Genomic DNA, 25,992 nt, shown 5'->3' with positions numbered 1-25,992 from the left:
TTGCACACTGGGTAGAGAACTTTTCTTTTAAACGTGGGTTCTGGTTTGTTTCACCATAGTGGAAAATAATCCTTAAACAAGTTGAAAGGTACCAAATAAGATGAATTTGTCATTTCGAGGAAGTATAAACCATGTCTTGAGACAGGAGGTCGCTTCTCTATAGACTCCACACTGCCTGAGCGAGAGGCATGAAACCCACAAGGAGGCTGCAAGGAGGCAAGACTGATGGTAGTTGGGAGGAGAGCTGCACTGGAATATTCACCCCTTCCCTGCTCCACCTAATGCTGCCAGCGTGCTCAGTACCCTTTAACTGAGCTGCTGCTCAGCAGAGTTGTGATGTCCAGTATTTCCCTGTCCCCCCCCCCCCCCGCAAATATAAACACAGCCTGAAAGTCCAAGCATCCCTCTTACCTCTGCACAGGAACCAAGCCTAGGAGTACAATCAAATCTAAGGAACCCTTTCAGTATTTTCCACAACCAAATAAACTTTTATTTATTCAACTTGTTGTTGTTTTTTTAATTAAGTAGGCTCTATGCCCAGTATGGGGCTTGAACGCATGACCCTGAGATTAAGGGTCACACGTTCTACTGACCGAGCCAGCCAGGCATCCCTGTTTATTCAACCTGTTAATGGCTAGACCCAATAAGTTCTCTTAATTATATTCCCTTTCAGGACAACACAACAGGACCCATTGCTGGGATATGAGAGTGAGCACCTACAGTTAGCCGACTTGAATCAGAGGTATAGAACGCAGCTACTAAGCATGGGTCAGGGGCTTAGTATGGCAGAGACTGAGTAGCTATTCACCAAATCTATTTTGTCTTCTTCCTGGAACATTTTCTAGCCTTATTTGTAATTAAATGTGATCATGTTTCAGCTAATAGAGTGTGAACAAAAGTGATATGTGCTAATTGTAGACCGATTCAATAACCTCCCATCCCTCCATAACATAAACCATCTTTGTTTTCTTTTCTACTCCCCTGGCTTAGTGACAATAAACATGGTGACCTGGGAGGCCACAGGTTGAAGATAGCAGAACCACAAGATGAAAGAAGCCCTAAATCTTCACTTGGAAGAGAGCCACCTGCCAATCAGATACCTGTTTTACTAGTGTCTATCTGCTAGAGCAACTAGCATTATTCTAACTGATTTATATACGCACAAAAGAAAGAATGATGGAAAGTACAGCTCAGAGCACTTTAGAAATCAAATCCAACTCTCGATATTCAGAGAGGTGAAATGATGCCCCAAGACTAACAAGCTAGCACTAGAACCCATGTGTTAGTTATTAGTCAGGATGAACTGAAATTGTACTAAACAAAAAGAGTAATGTATTGGCTCATTTAATTGAAAAATTCATGGTTAGAGCTGCATCCAGAGGCTGAGACAATATCATCCTGATATGGCCTCTCCTTCTGAGTGAGCTCTATTCCACTAGGTGGGCTCTGTTCCCAGGAAGGCTCTCCACTTCTGGGAGCAAAATGTTTGCTGGCAGCTCCACGCTATAACTCTGACAGAATGAAAGTTTTTTTTTGCCCACACCTCAAATGAAAATCTTGTAATAATTGCTTCTGATTGACCTGGCCTTGTCACATGCCCATCGCAGAACTAAATGCAGCAACCACCCCCCTAGCTGACTAGCTAGGTGGCATCAGCCCCAGTCAGAACCATAAAAGCCAGAGGTCAGTGTTCTTACCCTACTTCACTAGATACACTATCTCTCTCTCTTTCACAAGAGCATTAACCATGCATTTATTCATTGAACATTTGCAATATGCTAGGCTCTGTGCAGAATGCTATAGCAGATAAAAAAGATGAACAAGATACAAGTCCTTCACTCTACTCTCAATCCTGTGTGTCTGATAAAACATGTACATGAATAATTACCTGGCTACCAACCAACAGTAAGAACAAGCTGACTGTCAGTCATAACTAGGATATACTTAGAGTTTATGATTGTGATTTCCTGCTCTGGGACCACATGTTTGTTTAAATCCAGAGAAAGGGATGCCTGGGTGGCTCAGTCGGCCTTCGGCTCAGGTCATGATCCCAGGGTCCTGGGATCGAGTCCCACATCGGGCTCCCTGCTCAGTGGGGAGCCTGTTTCTCCCGCTGCGTGCCGCTCTCCCTGCTTGTGCTCTGTCTCTCTCTCTGACAAATAAATAAATTAAAAAAATAAATAAATCCAGAGAGAATCTGTGCCACTAAAAAGAGTAGACACAGTTAAACTAAGGAATTAAAGAAAGGCAAATTGAAACATAGTTGGTCAGTGTAGAATAAACCTAGTTTTCCCTTGCAATTCCAAATTCCAACTTTAACTGCCAAAACAAATGCCCAATTTATCAAAAGTAATTTAAACAAGATGGAAGTGTATTATTCTCTCATAAAACATCCTAACAACAGCAAAAAAAATAAGAGAGATAATAAGGCAGCTTCTTAATGTTAAAGTTTCAAGTTCCTTCTCACTCTGCCGTTTATGATGGTATTGTTCTCTTCTCATGGTTGAAGATGAATTGCTAATACATATCCTCAGCATCTGAGCAAGCAGAAAAGAGGCAAGATTCAGGAAAGACATGCTCTTTGCTTCTAAAGGTACAACTCAGAGGTTGCAAACATCACTTCTGCTCACATCGCATTGACTACAAGGAAGGCTGAGGAATATCTTTTGTAGCTGGGAGTTCTAGTAAAGAGCAAAGACAATGGACACCAAGGGGACTACTGGCAACCATGCCACATATAGAAATAATGACCTAATCTATCAGTGAATGATTAAGAAGAACCTGTAGGCATCATTTAGTTAACTTGTATCATAGGAAACCAAGGTCCAGAGAGGTTGAGTGATTTGCCTAAGGTCATGTAGCAAATTACAGAGGGAGCCAGGACACAAAGTGGTGTCAGTCCACGACTTTGGATGGTAGACCGTTAATATCTTGTGCTGCTTTTCAAAGTCCTTTTTTGCGTACATTTGTGAAGAGGAAAGTAATAGTATAGACGTCAGTGAGAGTGTTTATAAGAAATGTCAAAAGGCAAAGATACTGATTTTTTTTCACTGCACAGGTGATAGAGCTTATACAAATTTTTAAAGTATTTAGTTGTGTTCTTTAATGCAAACTACTATGCCATCATAAAAATTTAAATACTACAAAAGTTGTTCAAAGTGAAAAATCTTCCTCTTCCCAGGAATAACCACTGTTAACAATTAGTACAGATCTTCTTACAGAGATTTTTCAAAGGTTCTTTTGTCTATTCCCAAAGTGAGAGGGTTCCCAACAATATTTTTTAGTAGGACCAAGAAGTGGCAAGTAGATCAGCAGAACCATTCTCAGTCACTGCAAGTTGAGATGGCTCTTTGGTTGGGAAACTTTGGGGGCACCAGAGGCTGGGCAGCAGAGAATAAGTTCCAGCATTGGATGAGAGGTGGGGTGCATCTATACTTGTCATTTTGCCAACACCAGGACTGGCTACTCAGCACCAATTCTTTCTTCCACCTCCACAACCCAATTCCCCACCTTATTTCCTCCCAGAAGGCTGACTGCCACAGTCAAGTACACTTGGTGGAAAATATGAAAGGTGGGGGCATGGGGAGAGGAGGCTCATGAGTTTTCTGTGTGATTTCCTAACCATTCAGAAATGATGGCCCCAAGAGATTCTCTGTATTCCCAGTTCACTCTGCCTCTCTATGAGACAGTGTGTGCTGAAAGGCAGAGTTCACGGTGCACCACCATTTATAAGACGTGTGCCTTATAACAAGTCATTTAGCTCTCTGAGCCTAAATTTCTTTATGGTGACTGGGAACAATCTCACAGGGTTAAGAAAATTAGTGAGATGCTGTGTATGAACACTACTGTCTTATAAGTCTTTGTGGAGAAGAAGCTTTAGGGCCCTGTTATCAATGGGCTAGACTTTTTTTTTTTCTTGATTGAAGTAATTCTTAATCTCAAAAAGAGTAAACAAACTCATACACCATTGACATTAGCGTCAACAGACCCATAAATTGTAATTTATAAAAAGATTTTGAGAAATGAGGACATAACAACAAAAAATATTAGACCAAAACTTAATATTCCTAGTTCTTTAGGGACTTACCAAGCCTCAGATTATAGACTTGAAGTGCCCTGGATATTTTTAGCATCAATAACAGGATTCTTCTTAATGAGTAGGCAATAATTCTATAATATTATCTTTTTTCAAAAAGATTTTATTTTATTTATTTGAGAGAGAGAGAGATAGCAAGAGACGGAGCACTGGGGGCAGGAGCAGGGAGAGGGAGAAGCAGACTCCCTGCTGAGCAGAGAGCCCGATGCGGGACTCGGTCCCAGGACCCTGGGATCCTGACCTTAGCCTAAAGCAGACGCTTAACCACCTGAGCCACCCAGGTGCCCCTATAATATTATTCTTGATCTCAGAGGAGCTAGTCCTTTTTTTGTTTAGTTTTGTTTTTATTATGACTTCTGTTATTTTTATTTTTAGTTCTGAAGTTTTATGAAGATTTTCTGGACAAAAAGAGAAATGGATTGAGGAAGCCTAACAGGTGGGGCTAACAGTTGTCTGGTACCATTAATTCAGCCCGAAGGGTGGTGGTTTGAGGCTGGCCTCTCTTCTGATTGGTCAGTACTTGTACCAGTGGTAATAGTGAGTTTTGTATTGAAAGAGCAAATGTCAATTTGAAAATCAATTCATTCTTGAGGAGAGTAGGATCTTCATTTTGTTTTGGTTACGAGTTTTAAATCAAAGGCAGGTATGTTTTCAACTCCCTGAACAAGTGTCATTTACAAGTTAACTGCATAGACTTGCCCTTGAGTTTTGGTGCTCTTTTAAGTCATAGTCTGGGGACATTTATAAAATAAACAAACAGATGAATCAACCTCTTCCACTGCTCCCCTCCCTGCAAAGAAACCCAACAAACAAAACCATTGGGTGTCCTTAAGGTCCTAAGCCTTGCTGCTCACAGACATAGGTGGCATATTTGTTTTCTCAAGAATACAAACACTTACTCCTTTTCATTCCTTCAGAGGTACTTCTGAATCTACATTTTCTGTTCAGATTTGAAAAGCTCGAAACAGAGATGGTATCTATATATTGATTCCTAAGTATTTGAAAAAAAGCGATTTGTGAATTGGTATATCAGGTTTGTTGTTGTTATTGTTGTCGTTGAAACATTTTAAGCTAGTGACTAATAAAACCAAGATTTCCCAGCTTTTTCAACCAAAATTAAAAACCTGCCCATTTCCTGGCCTCTAATAATTTGTCTTCTATTATAGGACACCAAGATAGCATGGGGAATCAGTTAATTCAGAAATTACTTCTCTGTATTTATACATATAGAAACAAGATATATAGACATGTAGAAACCAAATTATGAGGAAAACGAATTCAGAGAACTCAATCATTTCTCTCATGACTGAGTCAAAACAATAAACTATTTAAGCCACTGTATCTTACAAGTCTAGGCATAGCTTAAATAAATGAAGTTTATTTTAAACTATGAGTTATTCTCCTATTGATACTTTTCTACAATACACTGAAATATTCACTTGTTATGTTTTAGATGTGAGACTATGGGTGATCAGTTGCTTTCTTTTTACTTCAAAAAAATTTTTTGACTTACATATACTACTAAAATTGGAATTTTTTAATTAGAAAAATTAAATATTACAAAATCATTTTTATTACTAGAATGCTAATTTGTGTACTCAAATGTTGATTCCACTGCTTTGAAAATTTCCAAAGAAATCTGAGATGTAAGAATTGAGTTGTTCATTTTGCTGTTGTCCCCTACTGTTCAATTCAATTAATCTTAGAATTTTTTGATGAAATCTGTGTTGGCAAGATACCATAATTCTGAAGTCAGCCTACTTTCATAAAATTGAATATTTCTCTTATGCAGTAAGTCTCAGGGAAGTAATGAGAGCCAAATTATTCAACCTAGAAAGAGTCTGAGTCACTTCTAATGGAAGTTAAAATTCATAATTTGGTTTAATTTTGTGTTATCCTCATTTTATGAACTTTAGTTCCACCTAAAAAAGAATTGGGTACCTGATTCTGACCAGGAAGTGAAGCAAACACTTAGGCAAATTTCCTTAAATAAGGTGAAGTTTCAAATTTCTGACAGTGATAATGACCATTAATGCAATTAATTGCAATTAATGCAATTTGTTATTTAAATATTTTTGATATTTATCAACCAGATAATTTCCAAAAAAAGACTGACTAATAACTAACATTAGTCAGAGGAACTCTACTAGTCAATGAAAATCCCCAAAAGAAAATATGACAATCTTCCTCAGTTTAATTTATGAAATCAGCCAATGAGACTGAAATCAAAATTTGCCTTCATGGCAGAGATGAGTGGTTTATTGAGAACTCTGAATATGAACAGTCAGTTATAGCAACATTAGACAAGGAACAGTTAAGACATGCTAGCTCTCAGGGATTTAATTAATTTCCACCATTAAAATGATTATTTCAAACTAGCATCCCTCCTAATATTTCAGTCTCTTAGGGAGAAAGCCTCTACTGACTTTCTCAACAAATGCAAAGTGCTTATGACTTTTTCCCTAAGAATTGAGGCTAGAAGTTATTAGAAATCTTTTAATAATAAAGTAATAGGCATAACTGTGATAAAACCATTTTGTGTGTGTGTTGCATATTTTAACTAGATATTAATACTGTCTATGAAAAGCAGAATAGCCTAATGTTTAAGAACACAGGTCTGTGTCAGAATCCTGCATCAAGTTATATGACCCATTTGAGACTCCATTTCCTCATCTGTAAAATGGGAGTATCTCATTGGCATGTTATAATGATTATACAAAATGGAAAACTACAATTTCTCATTCAAAACCCTAAGACCAAAAGTGTTTCAAAATGTAGAGAACATGTTTACAAAGGAAGTATGGTGTACATGGTGTATATTATATAATACACCCAACAGAGTCTGGAGCCTACTCCAAAATCAAATACATTGTTAGTCAGCTGTTGCTTCAATATTTCCACATTCACAAAACACCCCAAAACTCAATGGTTTACAAAAGCAATCATGTTTTTCTTACTTACAGGTCTGTGGGTCAGCAGGGATGAGTGCTTCAGGCTGCAGGTCACCTGGGCTCAGCTAGGATTGGCTGTGTCTGATTCAGATTGTAGTTGGGGGAGGCTATTCTGCATCTCTTCTCACTCTTCTTGGATCAGCAATTTCCTGGGGCAGGCTTTCTCATGGTAAATCATAGGAAGGCTGGAGACAAACCAAACTCAGATCTCACAAGCACAAGGAAAGCCCCTGCTCTCTTCACTTCCAGTCACGTTCCCAAAGCAAGTCATATGGCTAAGTCCAAAGTTTGGGAGATATTTTTCAGGATGAAGTAAGTGAATTATTTCTGTGAAATACTCAAATCTATTATACATGATGCCTTGTCTTTAGTAAAACATATGAATACATTCACATTAAGTGGGATAAACACAAATTATAAATAACCTCATGATAGTTTGGTTTTCAGAACTTTTTGGATTTCACATTCATACTTAAGACATTGTGGATCAGCAATGTAGGCAAAGCACTTAGCATAGTGTTTGATAATGGTCTTTTTTCTGTGCTCAGGGATATTTTATAATCTTTATGATACTTGGAAACTTAACTATAGGAAGCTTTTCCCCATGTTATGCCAAACATATTAAAATGCATCTCTATCCCCTCTTGAGTATGTGAATGAAATTGCATTGCAATTAGTTAGTTAAATGACATAATTCTAGATTGTGCCAATGCCTAAACATTTATTAATTTTAATTCATTCATTTTACAGTTTTCATTTTGAATGTTAAAGCCAGTAACATTTCTTTAAATCTGAAATACCTTATTAATTTTAATCCATTCATTTCACAGTTTTCTTTTTGAATGTTTAAAGCCAGTAATAGGGGTGCCTGGGTGGCTCAGTCGGTTAAGTGTCTGCCTTCGGCTCAGGTCAGAATCCCAGGGTCCTGGGATCAAACCCTGCCCCTGGCTCCCTGCTCAGCGGGGAGCCTGCTTCTCCCTCTGCCTGCCACTCCCCCTGCTTGTGCTCTCTCTCTCTGTCAAATAAATAAATAAAATCTTTAAAAAAAATAAAGCCAGTAATATTTCTTTAAATCTAAAATGCACAAATGTAAATATAACATAGTGCATAATAAGCCAGGCACTGTTAAACTTCACATTTACAGCTAATTTAATCCTCATGATGGTTCTGTGAGTTAGGCACTTTTGTTATCCTCAGTTTGATATCCTCCAATAAAGAAACTGGAGCATAGACATTCTACAACTTTAATCAAGTTCACATACCTAGGAAGCTGCTGAATTGAGACTCAAATCCAGAATGCTCTCATTCTCTTCTCCTTTCTCTTAACCTTGTGCTAAACATTTTTCTAAACACAGAGAAGCTCACAATTTCTCACCAATGAACCAAAAACCCATTGTGCTTTTTTTAAAAAAAAAGTCCCTGTTTGCACATGACTCTAGGACTTCTCCAGCTATCTTTAAAGATTTGAAAAACCTAGTCACTACTTTATTTTTTGTCAATGCCATTTACCTGTGAGCTCCTGAAAGTCAGGAAAGCCATGTGATAGACCATATTCCAAACATCTGGCATAATGCCTAGCCTATAATAGGCACCAAGTAAATATTTGTTGAACACAATGAATGACCAACTGAGTAAGCTATGCATAAGTAATTAATGTATCCTAAACATGAGCCTTTAAGATAGTAGTTTGTGAAATTTCCAACAAATCACGTAGTATTTCCTCTCTGGTCCTTTTACTTTGCAATGTCTATTCCTGAGACTAGGTGCTGCAGTAGGGGTGGCCTCCTGTCTGCTCAGAGCAAGCCAAAGCTACTCCTGGTGCCTGATTTTTAATGTTCTCCACAGCGCCTGGCTGTTTCAGATTTCATCTACTTCTTTTGTGGCCTTTACAGGACCTAACAGCAGCTCCAGGCGCATAGGAGGCACATAAAAAAAATACCTAGTCAATTGGATTATAATGTCCCTGAAGACTGTGGACCCATGGAAGCCAACTGTGAGAAGGCTTAAGGAGGTAAGCCCCAGGGACATTCCTGCTGTTCAGTTAGTACATTTTATCCACTCCTGCTCTGTTATCGCTCTGCTTGAAGAACATCTGAACAATTCCAGGTGTGTTCATTAAACTTCACATTCTCCATTTATTAACTAATGCATTACTAGTAGGTTTTTAACCAGAATGAGACCATTCCTTAGACTTCAGTAATACTCTCCTAAAAATAAAGAAATGTTGGCATTAGAGTTATACTAAAGGCCAACTAATAATTAGTGACGACCATTTTTTTTATTCCCTTAGTTATCTGAGAATCATGTTTCTAAGCAGATATGAAGTTGGGCTGTGGACTTGTGTTTAAAGTGGAATATTGCTCAAGAATAGTGCTGTCTACTATATACTTATCCCTAACCCTTCTTGCCTAGATTGTAATTAACAGAGAGGGCTATTATAACTGCATGATTATTACTTGTTTCATGTTACAGTAGGTTGGTTGATGTCTTCTTGAAAAATAAAGAAGTCAACTTTAAGCTGAGGGATTTTTCTAAATACCCCAAAGCAATTCTTGTGTGTACAAGATTGTGATTTCTCAAGTTTTGGGAGAAGATGAAATAAATCCAAATGTTTATGAAATAAAAATAATAGAAAATGATACTGCTGAATTACTTGCAATTGAACCAGACAAGAGTCAAAATGAATTGCATTTAGTTTTCGAGCTAGATCATGAAGAAATAGTAAATCAAAAATAAGTAAAACGAGAGAAAATTTTATGCTCTCAGATTTCTTGGTGATTTTCTGGGACTTTAAAAACTGACACACACACACACACACACATATACAAAACTGACACAAATTTCCCGTTGCTTTAAAAAATTAACTATTTTATTACAATAATAATATAGATTTGATATTTTAAAAAAATTAACAGAATAGAAAAGTGTAAAGTAAAACAAAATTTCCCTGCCTTCTATCCTCTCTGCTCTGTAGTCCTCCTTTCTGGAGATAACCACTGTAATATTTTCTTCTTTTTATAGCCATTTAAAATATTTCACTTTTACTATTTGTATTAGTTTGCTAGGGTTGCCGTAACACAATACCACAGACCGGGTGGCTTAAACAACAGAAATTCATTTTCCCATAGTACTGGGGCCAGAAGCCTGAAATCAAGGTGTTCACTGGGTTAATTTCTTCGGAGCCTTCTCTCTTTGGGTTGTGGATGGCTGTTCTCTCTCTGTCTTCCTGTGGTCTTTCCTCTGTGTTCTAATCTCATCTTATCCAGATATCAGTCAGATTAGATTAAAACAGCCTCATCTCAACTTAACCACCTCTTTAAAAACCCTATCTCCAAATACAATCACACTCTGGGATTCAGGGCTTCAACACATCAATTTTGGGGAGACACAATTCAGCCCATAACACTATTAAAAGCAATACTATAACAAAACTGGAATTCCTCTACATATATCTGAAAACTCTCGCAGGTATATGAGAAAGATAAACTTCAAGATGGACATCAAAGGATATGCTCATTAATAATTTGGAAAGATATTAATAAATTTTCTATAAAAGGTTTGTAATAATTTATACTATCAACAATACATAGAAATACCTATTTCCCTTCAGCCTTGGACCTACCTAATCTTTTAATTTTTTAACCAGAAAAAAGAAATACAGAAAAAAATGACTATCCTTGTTTTAATTTTTACACTTTAAAATATTAATATGGCTGAATATCTTTTCTTATGTTAATTGTCTAAAATATTTTGTCCATGAACCCTTATGACCATTTTTTCCAGTTATTTATCTTTTGTTTACTTATTTGTGAAGAATTTTTGTATATTAAAGATGATTTGGGGCACCTGGGTGGCTCAGTTGGCTAATTGTCTGACTTCAGCTCAGGTCAGGATCTCAGAGAACTGGGATAAAGCATGGAGCAGGGTTCCCTGCTAGGTGGAGAGTCTGCTTATCCCTCTTCCTCTGCCCCTCCCCCAACTCAGGCTCTCTCTGTGTCTCTGTCTCAAATAAATAAAATCTTAAAAAAAAAAAAGATGGTTTGTCACATGTATGGCAAATATTTTTTTCAATCTGTTTTTGTCTTTCCTTTTGTCCTTTTTTGCTGTATAGGGTTTTAAAATTGATAAAAAATTTAAAATATTAAGATATAATTTTGGATATAAGCTTTTCCTGTATAGCTTGATGGCTTTGAAAATACTCAGAAAGGCCTTTCCCATGCCAGAATTACTTATGAACTAATATTCCATGTTTTCTTCTAGATATTTTATGTGTTTGCTTGCTTTTCACATTTTAGTATAGAAGGTAAAGAGGAAAATTTAGCTTTATGTTCTTTAAGCCTTTGGCCAATCTTACCAGCATTGTGTTTTCAATAATTCATATTGCCTCATTTGCTAAAGTGCAACTTTAATCATTTATTAAATTCTGATAATGAGGATGATTTATGGATTTTCTCATTTGTCTTGTTCATCTGTTTGGTCCAACATCAGGGAAACACAATTTTAAATATATTATCTATTATTCCCTCATGATTCTTCTCTTTTAGAATTTTTTTCTTATGTGTATTTTTAAATATGAATTTTAGTATCATTTAGTTCAAGTTTGAAGAAACCCTCAAAAGCCTTGCTCATATTTTTGATTGATTCAAAGATAACTGATGTCTTTTAAAATATTGAGTCCTATATCTAAATTAAGGATGTCTTTACATCTATTTAACTTTTTTTATGTACCTCTGAGGAATCTTAAATTTCTGTGTTTTCTTATTCATTCCTAGAATTTCAACTTTTTTTTTTTTAAAGTAGACTGGCTCCACACCCAGCATGGAGCCCAACACAGGGCTTGAACTCACAACCCTGAGATCAAAACCTGAGCTGAGACCAAGAGTTGGACGCTTAACCAGCTAAGCCACCCAAGCACCCCAAATTTCAACTTTTCATAGTAACTGTGAATGAGACATTTCCTTCCATTCTGTTTTCTGAGAGAGAATCATTATTCTAAAGTAAAACAATTGACTTGACTTTTATATTAAATTTGTGATTGCCATTAATGAATTCTTTTATGTCTTGAAATAATTTTTTTGAATTGTTTGTACTTTTAAGATTTATAATTGTATCAATTAGAAATAATTATGTTTGTTTCCTTCTTGCCTCATTTTTATTCTTTTATTCAATTGCATCGGCTAGCATTTCCAAAATAAATACCAAATAATAGTGGTGACTGTTCAGTTCAGCATTGCACTGGAATTAGCCATTACAATAAGATAAGAAAACAAAATAATAGCTATAAAGTTTGGAGGACAAGAAGTAAAATTATCATCATATATATGACAAGCTTGCTCATGTAAAAAATGAAAAGAATCTACAAATAAATTATAATAAATTAATTTTCAATTAATTGTATTTATATATATCAATACCAAACTAGAAAATAAAATTTTTATTTTTATTTATTTTTAAAGATTTTATTTATTCATGAGAGAGAGAGAGGCAGAGGCAGAGGGAGAAACAGGCTCCCTTTGGAGCAGGGAGCCGGATGCAGGGCTTGATCCCAGGAGCCTGGGACCATGACCTGAGCCGAAGGCAGACCCTTAACCGACTGAGCCACCCAGGTACCCCTGAAAATAAAATTTTTAAATTGCTATTTATAATAGCACCCCAAATCCAAATATTTAGAAAGAAATCTAACAAAAGACATGTAAGACCTATTTCCTAAAAATTACAAAATATGACTGAAAGAATCTGAAGATGATCCAAATCAATAGAAGAAATCCTGTGTTTATTGCCTGGAAAGTTTAATATATGAAGATGTAATTTCTTACAAATTAAGTCATTGCAATGCTAATCAAAACCCAGTAAGTTCTTTTGTAGAAATTGACAAGATGATTCTAAAATTTACTTGAAATTCAAAGAACTTAGAGGAGTCAAGGCAATTTTGAAGAACAAACCTGGGATACTTACTGTATATCAAGGATTTGTATGAAACTTCAATAATTGAAACAGTCTGATGTTACCACAAGCTGAGTAAGTAGACAAATGGAATAGAATAGAGATCCCAGAAGACCTGCACAAATATGGTCACCTGATTTGCTATATACTGGCTACTGCAATTCAGTGAGAAAGAAATGATGCTGGGTCAATTCGATATATATATATGGAAAAATAATTTGAGATGAAGCATACTCTTCTATATGGAAGTAAAACAATCAAGCTTCTAAATGTAAGCAGGAGAATATCTTCAAGACTTTGGGTAAGAAAAGATTTCTTAAGTGAGCATCAACAAAAACCATAATAGGAAAGATTGATATGTTGGACTTATTTAACATTAAGAATGTCTGTTCATGAAAAGATAAACTGCAGACCAAGAGATAATATTTGCAATACGAATCCTGAAAAATGATCTGTGTTTAGAATATATAAAGAACTTCTGCAAATAAATAAGAAATCAACCAATTTAAAAATGGAAAAAAGACTTGAACAGACATTTCACAGAAAAGGATGTCAAATGGCCAGAAGTCAATAGCATTGGTCATTAGGGAAATACAAATCAAAACTCTGGTAAGATATTTATACATCCCCACCAGAATATTTAAAATTTAAAAGACTGATTATGCCAAGTATTGATGAAGATGTGGAACAACTGAAACTTGCATTGCTAGTGTGAGTGCATGTTGTCATATCTACTTTGGAAAACTATTCTACAGCATCTATTAACATTAAATATGCCAGTATATCTATAGCCTAGCAATTCCACTTTTGCATATATACCTAACAGAAAGGAGTGATTATGTCCACCAACAGACATACGAGAATTCTTCCAGCAGCTTTATTCACAACAGCCAAAAACTGGAAGCAACTCAAATATCATATAAATTGTAATTTATTTACGCAATAAAATAAAACAGTGCTACATGCAATAACATGGATGAATCTCACAGATGTCATGTTGCTGGGTGGGAGGGTGGGTGGGAAACAACAGTCAAAAAGAATATAAGCTCATATTATAAAGTTCAAAAACAGGAAAAAACACCAACAGTGAAAAGGGATTAGCACTGGAGGATTACTAGGAAGAGAGCAGAGAATCATTCTGAAGTGATAGAAATGTTCTATATCTTGGGTGTTTTTGTATCTAATATATGTATTTGTTATGGCTGAATTATGTGCCCCACCCAATTTCATATGTCGAAGTCCAAACCCCCCGTACCTCAGAATGTAACTGTATATGTAGATAAGGTCTTTACAGGGTTGATTAAGTTAAAAGAGACCATCAGGAAGGGGCCCTAATCCAATATGATGGATGTCCTTATAGGAAGAGGAGAAGACACCAAGCACATGAAACAAAGACCATGTGAAGAGGCAGTAAGACAGAGGCCAGGAGAGAGGCCTCAGAGGACTTCAACCCTGTGAGCCCCTTGATGTTGTACTTCCAGCCTCCAGAACTGTGAGTAAATAAATTTCTATTGCATAAGCTACCCAGTCTGTTCTGTGTATTTTGTGATGACATCTGTAGCAAACAAAGATAGTATTCATTTGCATACATTCATCAATGTATACATGTATGATTTATGTAGTTTATTGTATGTAAGTTACATGTGCAGCAATCTAAAAAATCAAAGTTTCCTTCTGCCAATCAATCCATCTTATCCCCAACACATCCTACTTGTCATCACAAACCTGTCTCACAGTTCATCCAACATTTTCTGCATGGCTCATCACTATTTCTGATTGTTTTTTAACCCCACCCTAGCCTCTCCAAGCTACAGCCTTTGCTCTATGTTTCCACAACAAGGAGAGAAATGGTGGGAAGGTGTGAAGTTAGTATGATCTTGTTATTTTGGACACTTTGGTGAGCAGCAACCCTGGATTTCTGCCTTCCTCTCCTTGTACTTCTGCTTTCCCATATGAAAAATGGTGATAATTATAATTGGACAGACCTCCAAGGTTGTGAAGATTACTGAGATATTATCTTAAAATTGTTCAGAATTGGTGCTATACAAACATAGGAGAAGGTGTTATTATTCTCCATCTAGTAATAAACATGGTTTCAAATGATAGCTTTTAAAGATCTATAATCATAATAAGAACATTACTTCTCCACCCTTGTTATGTTCCTATCTCCCAAGGCCATAGGTCTCCAAAGCAGCCTGCTGAAGACACACGGACGGACCACTCCTTCAGCCGGGTGTAACAGCTTTAGAAGTTACTGTTCCTTGATTTTAACCTTCCCCATCTATATTTTCCGTTTTGTCTACCTGGAGAATACCCTACTCGTCTTCGAAAACTCATCTAGAGTTGTATTTTTCCCTAATATAAAAAATCAGTCTCTCTTTTTCAAGCTTTCCGATGCCAGTGTACCCTCATGTGGCAATACCACTCAACCTACTGCTACTACTATCCACTGTTGCTGCCCTAAGTGTTACCTTGTTTGAAGCATGGATCAAATTTCTTTATGTACATTAAAACTGAAAGCCTTTATGGTGATCATATGATGGAGATACTATGAAAAAGAAGCGCAAATAGTTTAAAATGAATTTCCTAAAGTCACATAGGAAGTAAGTGGCAAAACCAGGCTTTGAACAAAGTCTGTCTAGCTCTTGAATCTGTTCTCTCAACCTCCCTGCAATCTTACCTGTCACACTTCATTGTATTTGTTAGCTTCATTGTCCTTTTCTGTTTTCTAGATTTTTATTTTCTTGAGAGAAGAAACATTTTTTTGAAGTATTTATTGTCTTGCATACAGTAGGCATTCAATAAAGGTTTGCTGAGTGGATGGAAGATTGAATGAGTAAAGAGATCCTTACTTTCATACTGGAAAGTTACCTGTTGTTAATGATCTGAGAAATCTAAAATGCGAAGGCATTCTGAAACGAGGCTTTTAGAAGAGTAAATGCATGCTTTTTGAAGTGAGTATTCACTTCCAGATTTTTCCGGGTTTCCAGTTTGAATTTTTACCTGAGTTTCTTTAAGCCAAGTGTATTTGCATAGGTAATCAAGGAGAGAAATAGTACCTGCCTCACAGAACGTGTTGTGAGGATTGGGATGAAGAAATACATGTAATATATTCAGAGCAGCGCCTGGTACGTAGAAAACCTGAGGGATGTTACTATGACTGTTGTATGAACCAAAGGCAGAGAGAGTAACTGTTGTGTTACCCATTGATTGGGTTCAAAGCCCAGCTCCGGTGTTTATTAGCTGCGTGATCTTGAGTAAATTACTAATCCTATCTAAAGCAAAGTTTCCTCCATGTCTAAAATGGAATAATAGCACATATCTCAACTGCAGTGAGGATAAAACGTTCTAAGTGATATATACAAGAGTACACTTAAGACTTTCATCCTCACTACAACCTTTTGAGGTACATACTTTTATTATACTATTTTAGTTCTAAGTGTTATATACTTAAATATTCTATCCATCCATCCATCTCATTTCAAACAGTGCTCATTACATTGTAAATATAAGTGTTTGGCATTATTATGATAATGTATTATTTATGTGACTTGGCAGATGATATTCTCAGTATCTGTTGATTACATTTATAAGAGAGAAGTCTAGGATGATTTCTTGGTTTCCATGTGGGTCTCAGGATAGCCAGTACTTTGAAATAGGTTATATAAGAAGAGGAATATCACGGAATCATAGCTTGATGACACCACCTTAGGGTCAACTGGTCTATCTCAGTGAATATGTTATAAGGAGAAAGATATGAGCTAGAGTGTGAATTATACACAATAATGTACAAAGAAATGTCTTGGTGAGTCTGGGAATAAGAGATAATCCAAAGTAGTTAGATCTTAGAGTACTCAGTGAGATTTTACTAGATATGGGCTTTATTTGTAGGTTTTATTGTAGGCAATGAGAAGATATTGCAGAGTTATATTCAGAAAGTGAGGAAAACAGATCTGTATTTTATAATGATCACACTTTGGAAACCGTATGCAGACTGGATTATCTATAGTAAGAAACTAGAGATTGGAGATTTGATAGGGAAGGTCTTCGGTAGTCCAAGTTGGGAAGATGATGAGGCTCTGGACTTGCAGAGAGGTGGGGGTGGGGGGTGGGGAGGAGAGGCTAGCTCCTGTATAAGGGAGGTAGAATCTGGTCTGGATAACTGATTGGGTATGTGGGTAATGAATCAAGGATGGCCTTGAGGTATGTAACTTAGATGACTGGTTGGAGAGTTGGGCCATTAACTAAGACAGCAAAGGCATTTGGTTGATTTGGATGTGCATGTAGTGTGTCTAGGCAGAGATGTCTAGGAAGTGATTGGCTCTGTGAGTCTAAAGTTCGGGCAAAAGGTCAGAGCTGAAGATACAGATTTGCTCTAGACACTATGGGAAGAGGTGAGGTTAAGGAGAGAATAGTTAGGAATATTAATGTTCAGGAAGTGGGCAGAAGAAACAGCCAATGAGAGAGAGAAGGGGACGTTAGAGAAGAAGGAGAACCGAGAGAACAGAGTTATTGAAGCTGAGGAGGTGAGGAGAGATTTTTTTTTTTCAAAAGGATAAGTGTTAAGTTTCGGAGATATGAAGTAGAATGGACACCAAAGAGGTCATTGGTGATCATTGTCAGAGCAGTGAATGGAATGTTGGGTCTAGAATCTAAATTGTCTGCAGGGGGTCAAGGAGGGAATGGGAAGTGAGATTATAAAGCCAGCAAACATGAACTGTCTTTTCAGAAGTTCGATTTACAATTAAAGGAAAGATGCCAGTGAAGATTATGAAGTAAGGAGAATGCAGGGTTCAGAATTTTTTCATTTCACCCATATTTTTTAGGGTGGAGAAGATTTGGAAGATTGAGGAAAGTTACGAAAGAAGGTCATTAAAGAAGTAAGTTGTAGAAGGTGATGGAAGAAAATTAATAACAGAAGCTAACATTTACTGAGTGTCTACCATGTGCTAAGGACTTTATCTAGTAAGTACTTTTCATGTGCTAACTCATTAAACAAAACATGTGCTCTTACCTTTTAGGCTATGCTGGGCAACTCTCTAAAATAGGTCTAAGCATAAGTACAGGTAGATGTGCTTAAGTAAAGGTGGATGCTTTGCCCAAGAGGTGGTTCATTGTTTCCTTGAAGATTAGGCACAGGAAAACATTCATCAGTTTGGAGGCTGATAGAGTTTATACTTGGTGGCTCCTTCTCCTGACCTCCCCAGTAAAATGGAGCATCTGTTTTGAGAAGGAGGTGAAGAGGCAAAAATCTGGAAGTAGCAAAGCTCTGAGAGAATTGCTACAAAGCCTAGGATTCCACTAGAATTAAATAAAAGGATTTCTGAATAAGACAGTCTTTTTATCTTAAAAATTCTGTGATCTGGTGCACGTGGGTGGCCCAGTCGGTTAAGCGTCTGCCTTTGGCTCAGGTTATAATCTCAGGGTCGTGGGGATCAAGCCCTGCGTTGGGCTCCCTGCTCAGTGGGGAGTCTGCTTCTCCTTCGGTGTTCTCCCTCTCTCTCTTTCAAATAAATAAATAAAATCTTTACAAAAAAATTTTGTGATCTACTGGAGTAGATCTGGTAGGTAGGTCTGGGGTAGCATGTATAAAGGGACATAACAGACATAGCTGTATGAGCCTTCACCCAAGGTAGATATTGTATCTGCTTATGAGACAAGAGAATCACAAAGTATCTCAAAGTATGTGTGATACTTGAAAGATTGTTTCATCAGGCAGTCCTGAAGACTGACTATCCCAATCTTTCCAACTGACAGCAGGGTTGTTCAGTGAGAGAGAGTTGTCAACAGGATTATAGGAAACTGAGATTGAGGGGAATTTAGCATCATGGGAGTGGCAGAAGAGGGGAAAACATACCTTTTTTTTAAGATTTATTTATTTATTTGAGAGAGCAAGAATGAGAGAGAGAGAGAGAGCACGCGCACACGAGAGGGGGGAGGGTTAGAGGGAGAAGCAGGCTCCTCGCTGAGCAGGGAGCCTGATGCGGGACTCCATCCCCGGACTCCAGGATCATGATCTGAGCTGAAGGCAGTCGCTGAACCAACTGAGCCACCCAGGCGCTTGAAAACATACCTTTTTTAAAGCAAACTCATTGAATTTATGTTTCAGGCCCTGTTTTAAATACTTGACACAAAATATCCCATTTAATCTTTATAACAATCATATATGGGAAGAGTATTTAATTTTTTAAAATTTATTTTTATATTTTTTAAGTAAGCTCTACACCCAATGTGGGGCTTGAACTCACCACCCTGAGACCAAGAGTCGCACGCTCTACCAACTGAGCCAGCCAGGTGCCCTGGGGGAGAGTTTTATTATTATTCCTACTTTACAGATGAGGGCACAGAGTGACAAAAATTACCCTAACTAGCGTAGGCACACAACTAGTAAGTGCAAAAGCCAGGATTCAGACCCCAGACCCGAGCCCATGCTCTTCCCTGCCACACGATGCTGACTCCAGAATGGGGAGGACCTTGCTCCCCAAACCCAGGACAGCACCTCCTGCCTTTCACTTTCTCCATCTGAGGTCTCTTACATGCCTCTCACACCAGTGATTCTTCAGGACTTACCGTCTTGGCAAATAGAGCTACTGCATCATGCTTTTACATATCCGAGATTATAAATTTTGTGAAAGAGAGAGCATATCTGTCTTTTTTGTATTTGTATCCTATCACTTGCCAGATACCTGGCATATGGGAAACATGTAATAAATATTTATGAAAGAAAACATTGTCAAGTCATTCAGGCTTCAGATTTCTTAGAGAAGTAAGGACATATATCAGAAATTGGGAATTTTTACCCTCATAAATTTTTACATGAAGTTGAGTAATATTGATCAAGCAACTTGAAATCTTCAGTAAAGAGGGTCTTTATTAGGGATTCACAGCATGATAACAAAATAAAGAACCAAACAAAGTATTTTAGGAATCAATTTGCAGGTTAGCTAGGCCAAAACTAATTTTGTACACTGAATCTTCTGCTAACATGTATGTCTTTTGCTAGCATGTATTCTTCAAGAATGTCCTCAAAACACTGAAATTATGCTTAATTACTTTCATGAGTCATTTGAGTTGAAAATTGATCCTCAGTTTGGAAAAGCCCTAATGGCAAATACTACCAAAGAATGAATTGCAAAGATTTAAGGCTTAATTGGAGGGAGTTTGATCTGAGTGGGAGTGAAGTGATGAGGAAGAAAACAGGGCTGAATGTATGAACAAAGGAACAGCAAAAAACAAAAAAAAAAAAAAAAAAAAAAAAAAACCTGTCTCAGGGGCGCCTGGGTGGCTCAGTTGGTTAAGCGACTGCCTTCGGCTCAGGTCATGATCCTGGAGTCCCGGGATCGAGTCCCACATCGGGCTCCCTGCTCAGCGGGGAGTCTGCTTCTCCCTCTGACCCTCTTCCCTCTCATGCTCTCTATCTCTCATTCTCTATCTCTCAAATAAATAAATAAAATCTTAAAAAAAAAAAAAGTTAAAAAAAAACAAAAAAAAAACAAAACCTGTCTCAGAACTGGCAGGAAAAGGGGGTTTCTGAATGAATGTCTCCTGAGGGAAACCTGGTGTGAAGCCCATCTGCACACCAAGGACTTGATTTCTCCTAGGTTTCTTCCTTTTGGTGAGTTGAAAGGGCATAGCTGATATAAAGGAAATAAGAAGCAAGGCTCTGAAGTGGGCTTCCTAATGTGGGCTGCATGAGGGCAGGGCCTCTGTTGGGCCCACTGCTCTTCCCCAGCGTTTAGACCAGTTTCTGGCACTCATGGAGCTCAATACGTGTTTGGTGATTGAAAGAATGAATGGTGTGTTGCAGCTCCCTTAGAATCTCAGTTTCCCAGTGTAGTAGCAATGTGGCCAAGGGAATATTCTGTAACTTCTCTGAAGCAGCTTTCCTCTTTTTAAAATAGTAAAAATAGGGGTGCCTAGGTGATGCAGTCAGTTGAGTGTTGCACTCTTGGTTTCTGCTGGGGTCATCCTGTCAGGGTCATGGGATCGAGCCCCGTGTGGGGCTCTGTGCTCAGTGTGGAGTCTGCTTGGGATTCCCTCTGCCTCTCCCTCTGCTCCTCCCCTGCCCCATGCTCTCTCTCTCAAATAAATAAATCTTTAAAAAAAACAATCAAATAAAATGATAAAAATAGTACCTACCTCATAGGATTGTTGTGTGGATTAATGGCGATAAGATATATAAAGCATGTAGCAGAGTACTTGGGCTGAGGTTAAGTCTGAGTCCTTCTTCCTGCCATTGACCATCTGTGGGGGGCCTTCCTGAACCCCTGGATAGCCAGAGACCATAACCATTCATTCATTTAATGAACTTTGTGCACCAACTCTGTGCCATCACGCTGAGTGCTGTCCACACATCACCGGATCATTGTCCAAGAAGGTGTGTCTTGGCCTGTCCAGGCTCTCCTCCCACCGCCACTCTCCATGGGAAAAAGCAGATGGAGAGGTGCTGGTGAGCATGACTAAGTCCATGGTGAAATGGGAAGGGAGCACAGTCATGAGGGCAAGGGGTGGGAGCAGAAGCAGTCTGCACAGACCCCATAAATCTTACACCGTGGAAACTGGCAAAGAGAAAAAGACCTCGTCCTGCCTTGGCTCCAGGAATCAAGCACATGTGATCTTGGAGGTTGAAGCATTGGAGCATCCAGCCCTCTGCAGCAGCCTCTTTCAAGCCTGGGAAACAACAGGGGCCTGGCTGGCTCCTTCAAGTTGTCAGCTGCCTCCCACCAGAAGCCTCTGGAAACCTATAAAGTTTTTTTTTTATCTTCCCCTTCCAAGTTGCCTGGGTTCAAAAAGCAATTTCATAAGAGATAATAATTAGGGGTTTCATAGTTCTTTTCTCTCTCTCTCTCTTCTCTTTGAGAACAGAAACCTCCTCCTTTATAACATGCAAAATATTTGTTCAATGCCCACTCTGTGTCAGGCTATGTGCTAGGTGCTTTGTAACATTTGTCTAATGCTTGCCATGACCTATGAAGTTGCTATCAGCATCTTTTAAAAATTTTTTTAAATTAAAAAAAATTTTTTGAAGATTTTATTTATTATTTATTTATTTATTTATTTATTTATTTATTTATTTATTTAAGAGAGAGAGCACCAGTGAGGGGAGGGGCAGAGGGAGAGAGAGAGAAGCAGACTCCCTGCTGAGCAGGGAGGCCAATGTGAGGCTCGATCCCAGGACCCTGAGATCATGACCTGAGCCGAAAGCAGACACTTAAAGCAACTGAGCCACCCAGGCACCCCAGCATCTTTTTTTTTTTTTTTTAAGAAATTAGAAAAGTAAGTCAGGTGCTTTGTAACATTTGTTTAATGCTCACCACAACTTATGAAGCTGCTATTATAATCTTTTTTTAAAGGAATTAGAAAAGTAAGCCTCAAAAAGGTAATTGTCTTGTTTATTTACACAAGTAGTAAGATTTAAAGCTGTGACTGAGTAAGCCTCATGTCTGAAATGTATGTGGAGTGTCAAAGAAAAGGGGTAAAGGAGACCCACACACGAGGGTGCTGATGTGTAGAAAAGGAGGGAGTGGTGGGGTATTCATTAAACAATGTCATAAAAAAAGATCAGGTTAAAGTACTGATATTCCAAGCCCTGGATTCTGAATAGTTCGTACTCAAGGGTAGTGTGTGAAAGGAGGTGCAAGAAAAGCTCTTGTATTTACATACAAAATGAGACAATGGGGCTCAGAGAGAAAGAAGGGAAGGATGGTTCTGAAAAAAAAAAGGAAAAGAAAAGGATTTCAAAAGAAGCTGTGAATATATATATTCATGTATGTCTATTGAGTGAAAAGTGCCGCTGAATAATAAGGGTATGAACCCAAAGTGCCTGCTCACATTCACAGGCACTGACTATAAGAAAATAACAACAGAAGAGCACTGGGATGCCATTTATGGGTAAAAGCTACTTATGAGAATGAGAAGACTCAGAGTGGGATTATTACTCCTGTTAGGTCCCTCTGGGAAGTAAATTAGGTGTTTGAGGAGGTAGATGCAATTCTTTTAGATCTCTGCATTACCTTTATTTCAGTGACAATAATGGAATGCTGCCCTTGGCTTCCAGACCTGGGCCATCTCAGCTCCAGGAACTGAGCCCTCCTCTGTGCAAGGTGCAGTGCTGGGGCTCTGAGAGAGACAGAGGTTCAGGTCACACTTTCCTTGTTTTTAAGCAGCTTGCAAACCAGGGTGACAATACAGCACATATATAGATATATGTGCCAACGGCAGCCCAGGGTATATATACCAGACAGGCATTTAGTCAGTATATGCTATATAGGAACTGGAGTGTGTCGGGGGGGTGGGGGTGGTTGCAGTTAATTTACCTTCACTTATTCATTTACCCATCCATCCATTCCATAAATATGCACTGAACATCAATATGATCTTCCATAAGACAAACCCTTCAAATAAAAACGATGGGTAAATCAGGATCTTCAACTTAAAAGTCTAGTGAAATGGAGTTGGAATGATCAAATGCTGTTGGAAGAGTTGGATTGCCCTCTTAGATTATCTAGTCTCTGGGACAGTCTATCTAAGGACCCATGACAAGTGCTTTATTGATGATCAGAAGCATTTTTTAGAATAGACTATTTCTAGGTTTCAAGTTCACTGAGTGTTGCTCAGAATCCCATACTAGATGTTGGCCTTACTAGTGCCCTTGTCAAGTAGTTAATCACCCCGACTGCTCCTGAAATATACTTCAAAAAATAATTACAACATGATAAAATTTTAGAGCTGAGGAAGAGCCAATTAATGATTAGTTTTACTAGTTTTTAATGCAAGGTTATTGATTTCCCTTAAGGATTCTTAAATATAATCATCATTATCATCATCTCTTGCAAGATTACCATGAAGCAGATATTGTCATTATCTCCATTTTACAGATGAGAGAGCTGAGCTTCAGAGTGCTGGGTGAATGGAGTGGCTCACAGTGACATACAGCAAGTGAGGGGCAGAGCTGGGGTCCAGGCTCCATTCCAAAACTGGACAACTCACTCATGCTCTTTGCTACTTGTCTCTGTTATTCCCTTGAGAACTAAGGATCTGACAGTCACTTTTAATTTTTAAAAAGATATAATAGAAATGGTAAATTTTTCTTAAAGCAACTCATGGTGATGAATACTGAAAGTGTCTGTCCCACATTCAGTTTGGCAATATTGGTCATAGCATGCAAGTTAGAAGCATTGATTAGCAATTAGAATTATCTCTTTTTAAAAGTCTCCTGGGTGGCTCAGTTGGTTAAGCATCTGACTCTTGATTTCGGCTCAGGTCATGATCTCAGGGTTGTGAGGTGGAGCCCTGCATGGAGCCCCATGGTGAGTCCCACCTCAAGCCTCATGTGGAGCCCCATGAGGAGCCCTGTGTTGAGCCCTGTGGAGCCTGCACTGGCATGGAAACTGCTTAAGATTCTCTCTCTCCCTCTGCTCCCCCCATGTGCTCTCTCTCTCTCTCAAAAAAAATTATATATAGCTCTTTTTAATTAAGTGCCCTTTAAAAAAAGGGGGGGACCACCTTTGTGGGGAACCAGTATTTTATTCCAAGCCTCTCATTTCCAGATGGGTAAACTAGAACCAAAGAAGTGAGGCCAGTTACTCTGAAGAGATGCATTTGGGAGCTGAGTGAGTAGAGTGTGTTGTAACAGTTGATAGAAAAATGAGTTGAGGAGCTCATTAATGTTAAATAAATACAGTAGTCCTTCTTATCTGTGAGATGTATGTTCCAAGACCCACAGTGGATGCCTGAAGTCTCAGATAATACCAAACCCTATATACACAGTGTTTTTTCCATATGTATACCTATGATAAAGTTAGGTACAATAAGAGATTAACAACAATAACTAATAAGAGAATTGAGCAATTATAATAATATAGTGTAATTAGAGCTATGTGAATGTACTCTCTCAAAATATCTTATTGTACTGTTCTCAGCCTTCTTGTGATGATGGGAGATGATAAAATGCCTACATGATGAAATGAAGTGAGGTGAATGACAAAGGCATTATGTCATAGCATTAGGCTACTCATTGACCTTCTGGCAATAGGTCCGGAGGATCACCTGCTTTCAGACCATCAGACCTCAGTTGACTACAGGTTAAGTGAAACCACAGAAAACTAACCCGTGGATGGGGGGGGACTACTAAACACATTCTTGTGGATTCAGTTCATATTTGAAGTGCATAAAACACCATTTTTCTTCTTTTTTTAAAAAAGATTTTATTCATTATTTATTTGAGAGAGAGAGAGGGAGCAAGAGAGAGCATGCATGAGCAGTGGGGAGGGAGAAACAGACTCCTCGCTGAGCGCTGAGCAGTGAGCCCTACTCAGCCTTTCTGATCCCAGGACCCTGAAATCATGCCCTGAGCTGAAGGCAGATGCTTAACCGACTGAGCCCCCCAGGTGCCTCCCATGTCTTTCTTCTTAAATAGTGAACCATAGTATCAAATGGAGAGTAAATCTTGATATTGAATCCTATCAACCTTAATTTAAAAAAAATTCCTTGGTATTAAAAAGAAATTCTAACCCAAAGGCATCATTATTATTCAAATGTGTGGAAGTTGGCAGCTTGCTGAGATGAGAACACAGAACGTGGAGTTAACTAGCAACAGAGGTGAGAAGGGCATTCCTACGTCTGTTATTGATGCCCTGGAACCTACTCCTGTCAGGGGAAACAAAAATGATGTAAGCCTCTGAAAAGTTAAAGAAGGAAGGCAAAGAGCCATACTCGTCTATCTGTGTTTGGGTACCAAACGCTTCTGACCACTACTGTTGACAGCAATTCTGTCTGCTTCTTCTATCTGATCTGATGTTCTCCGAAGTAAAGGTTGTTAATATTCAGTGAATAACAGCGGGACTAGGGCTCCTCCAGGACTGTCAACTGTCTTCACATCCTGGTATCCTCCGGAGACCTGGGTGGCTCAGTCGGTTAAGCGACTACCTTCCTGGGGCTCCTTGCTCAGCAGGGAATCTGCTTCTCCCTCTGCCTGCAGCTTCCCCTGCTTGTGCTCTCTCT

The sequence above is a fragment of the Zalophus californianus genome, chromosome 4 (assembly GCF_009762305.2).
Source record: "Zalophus californianus isolate mZalCal1 chromosome 4, mZalCal1.pri.v2, whole genome shotgun sequence".
Lineage (NCBI taxonomy): Eukaryota > Metazoa > Chordata > Mammalia > Carnivora > Otariidae > Zalophus > Zalophus californianus.
Note: the sequence above shows the minus strand (reverse complement) of the source record.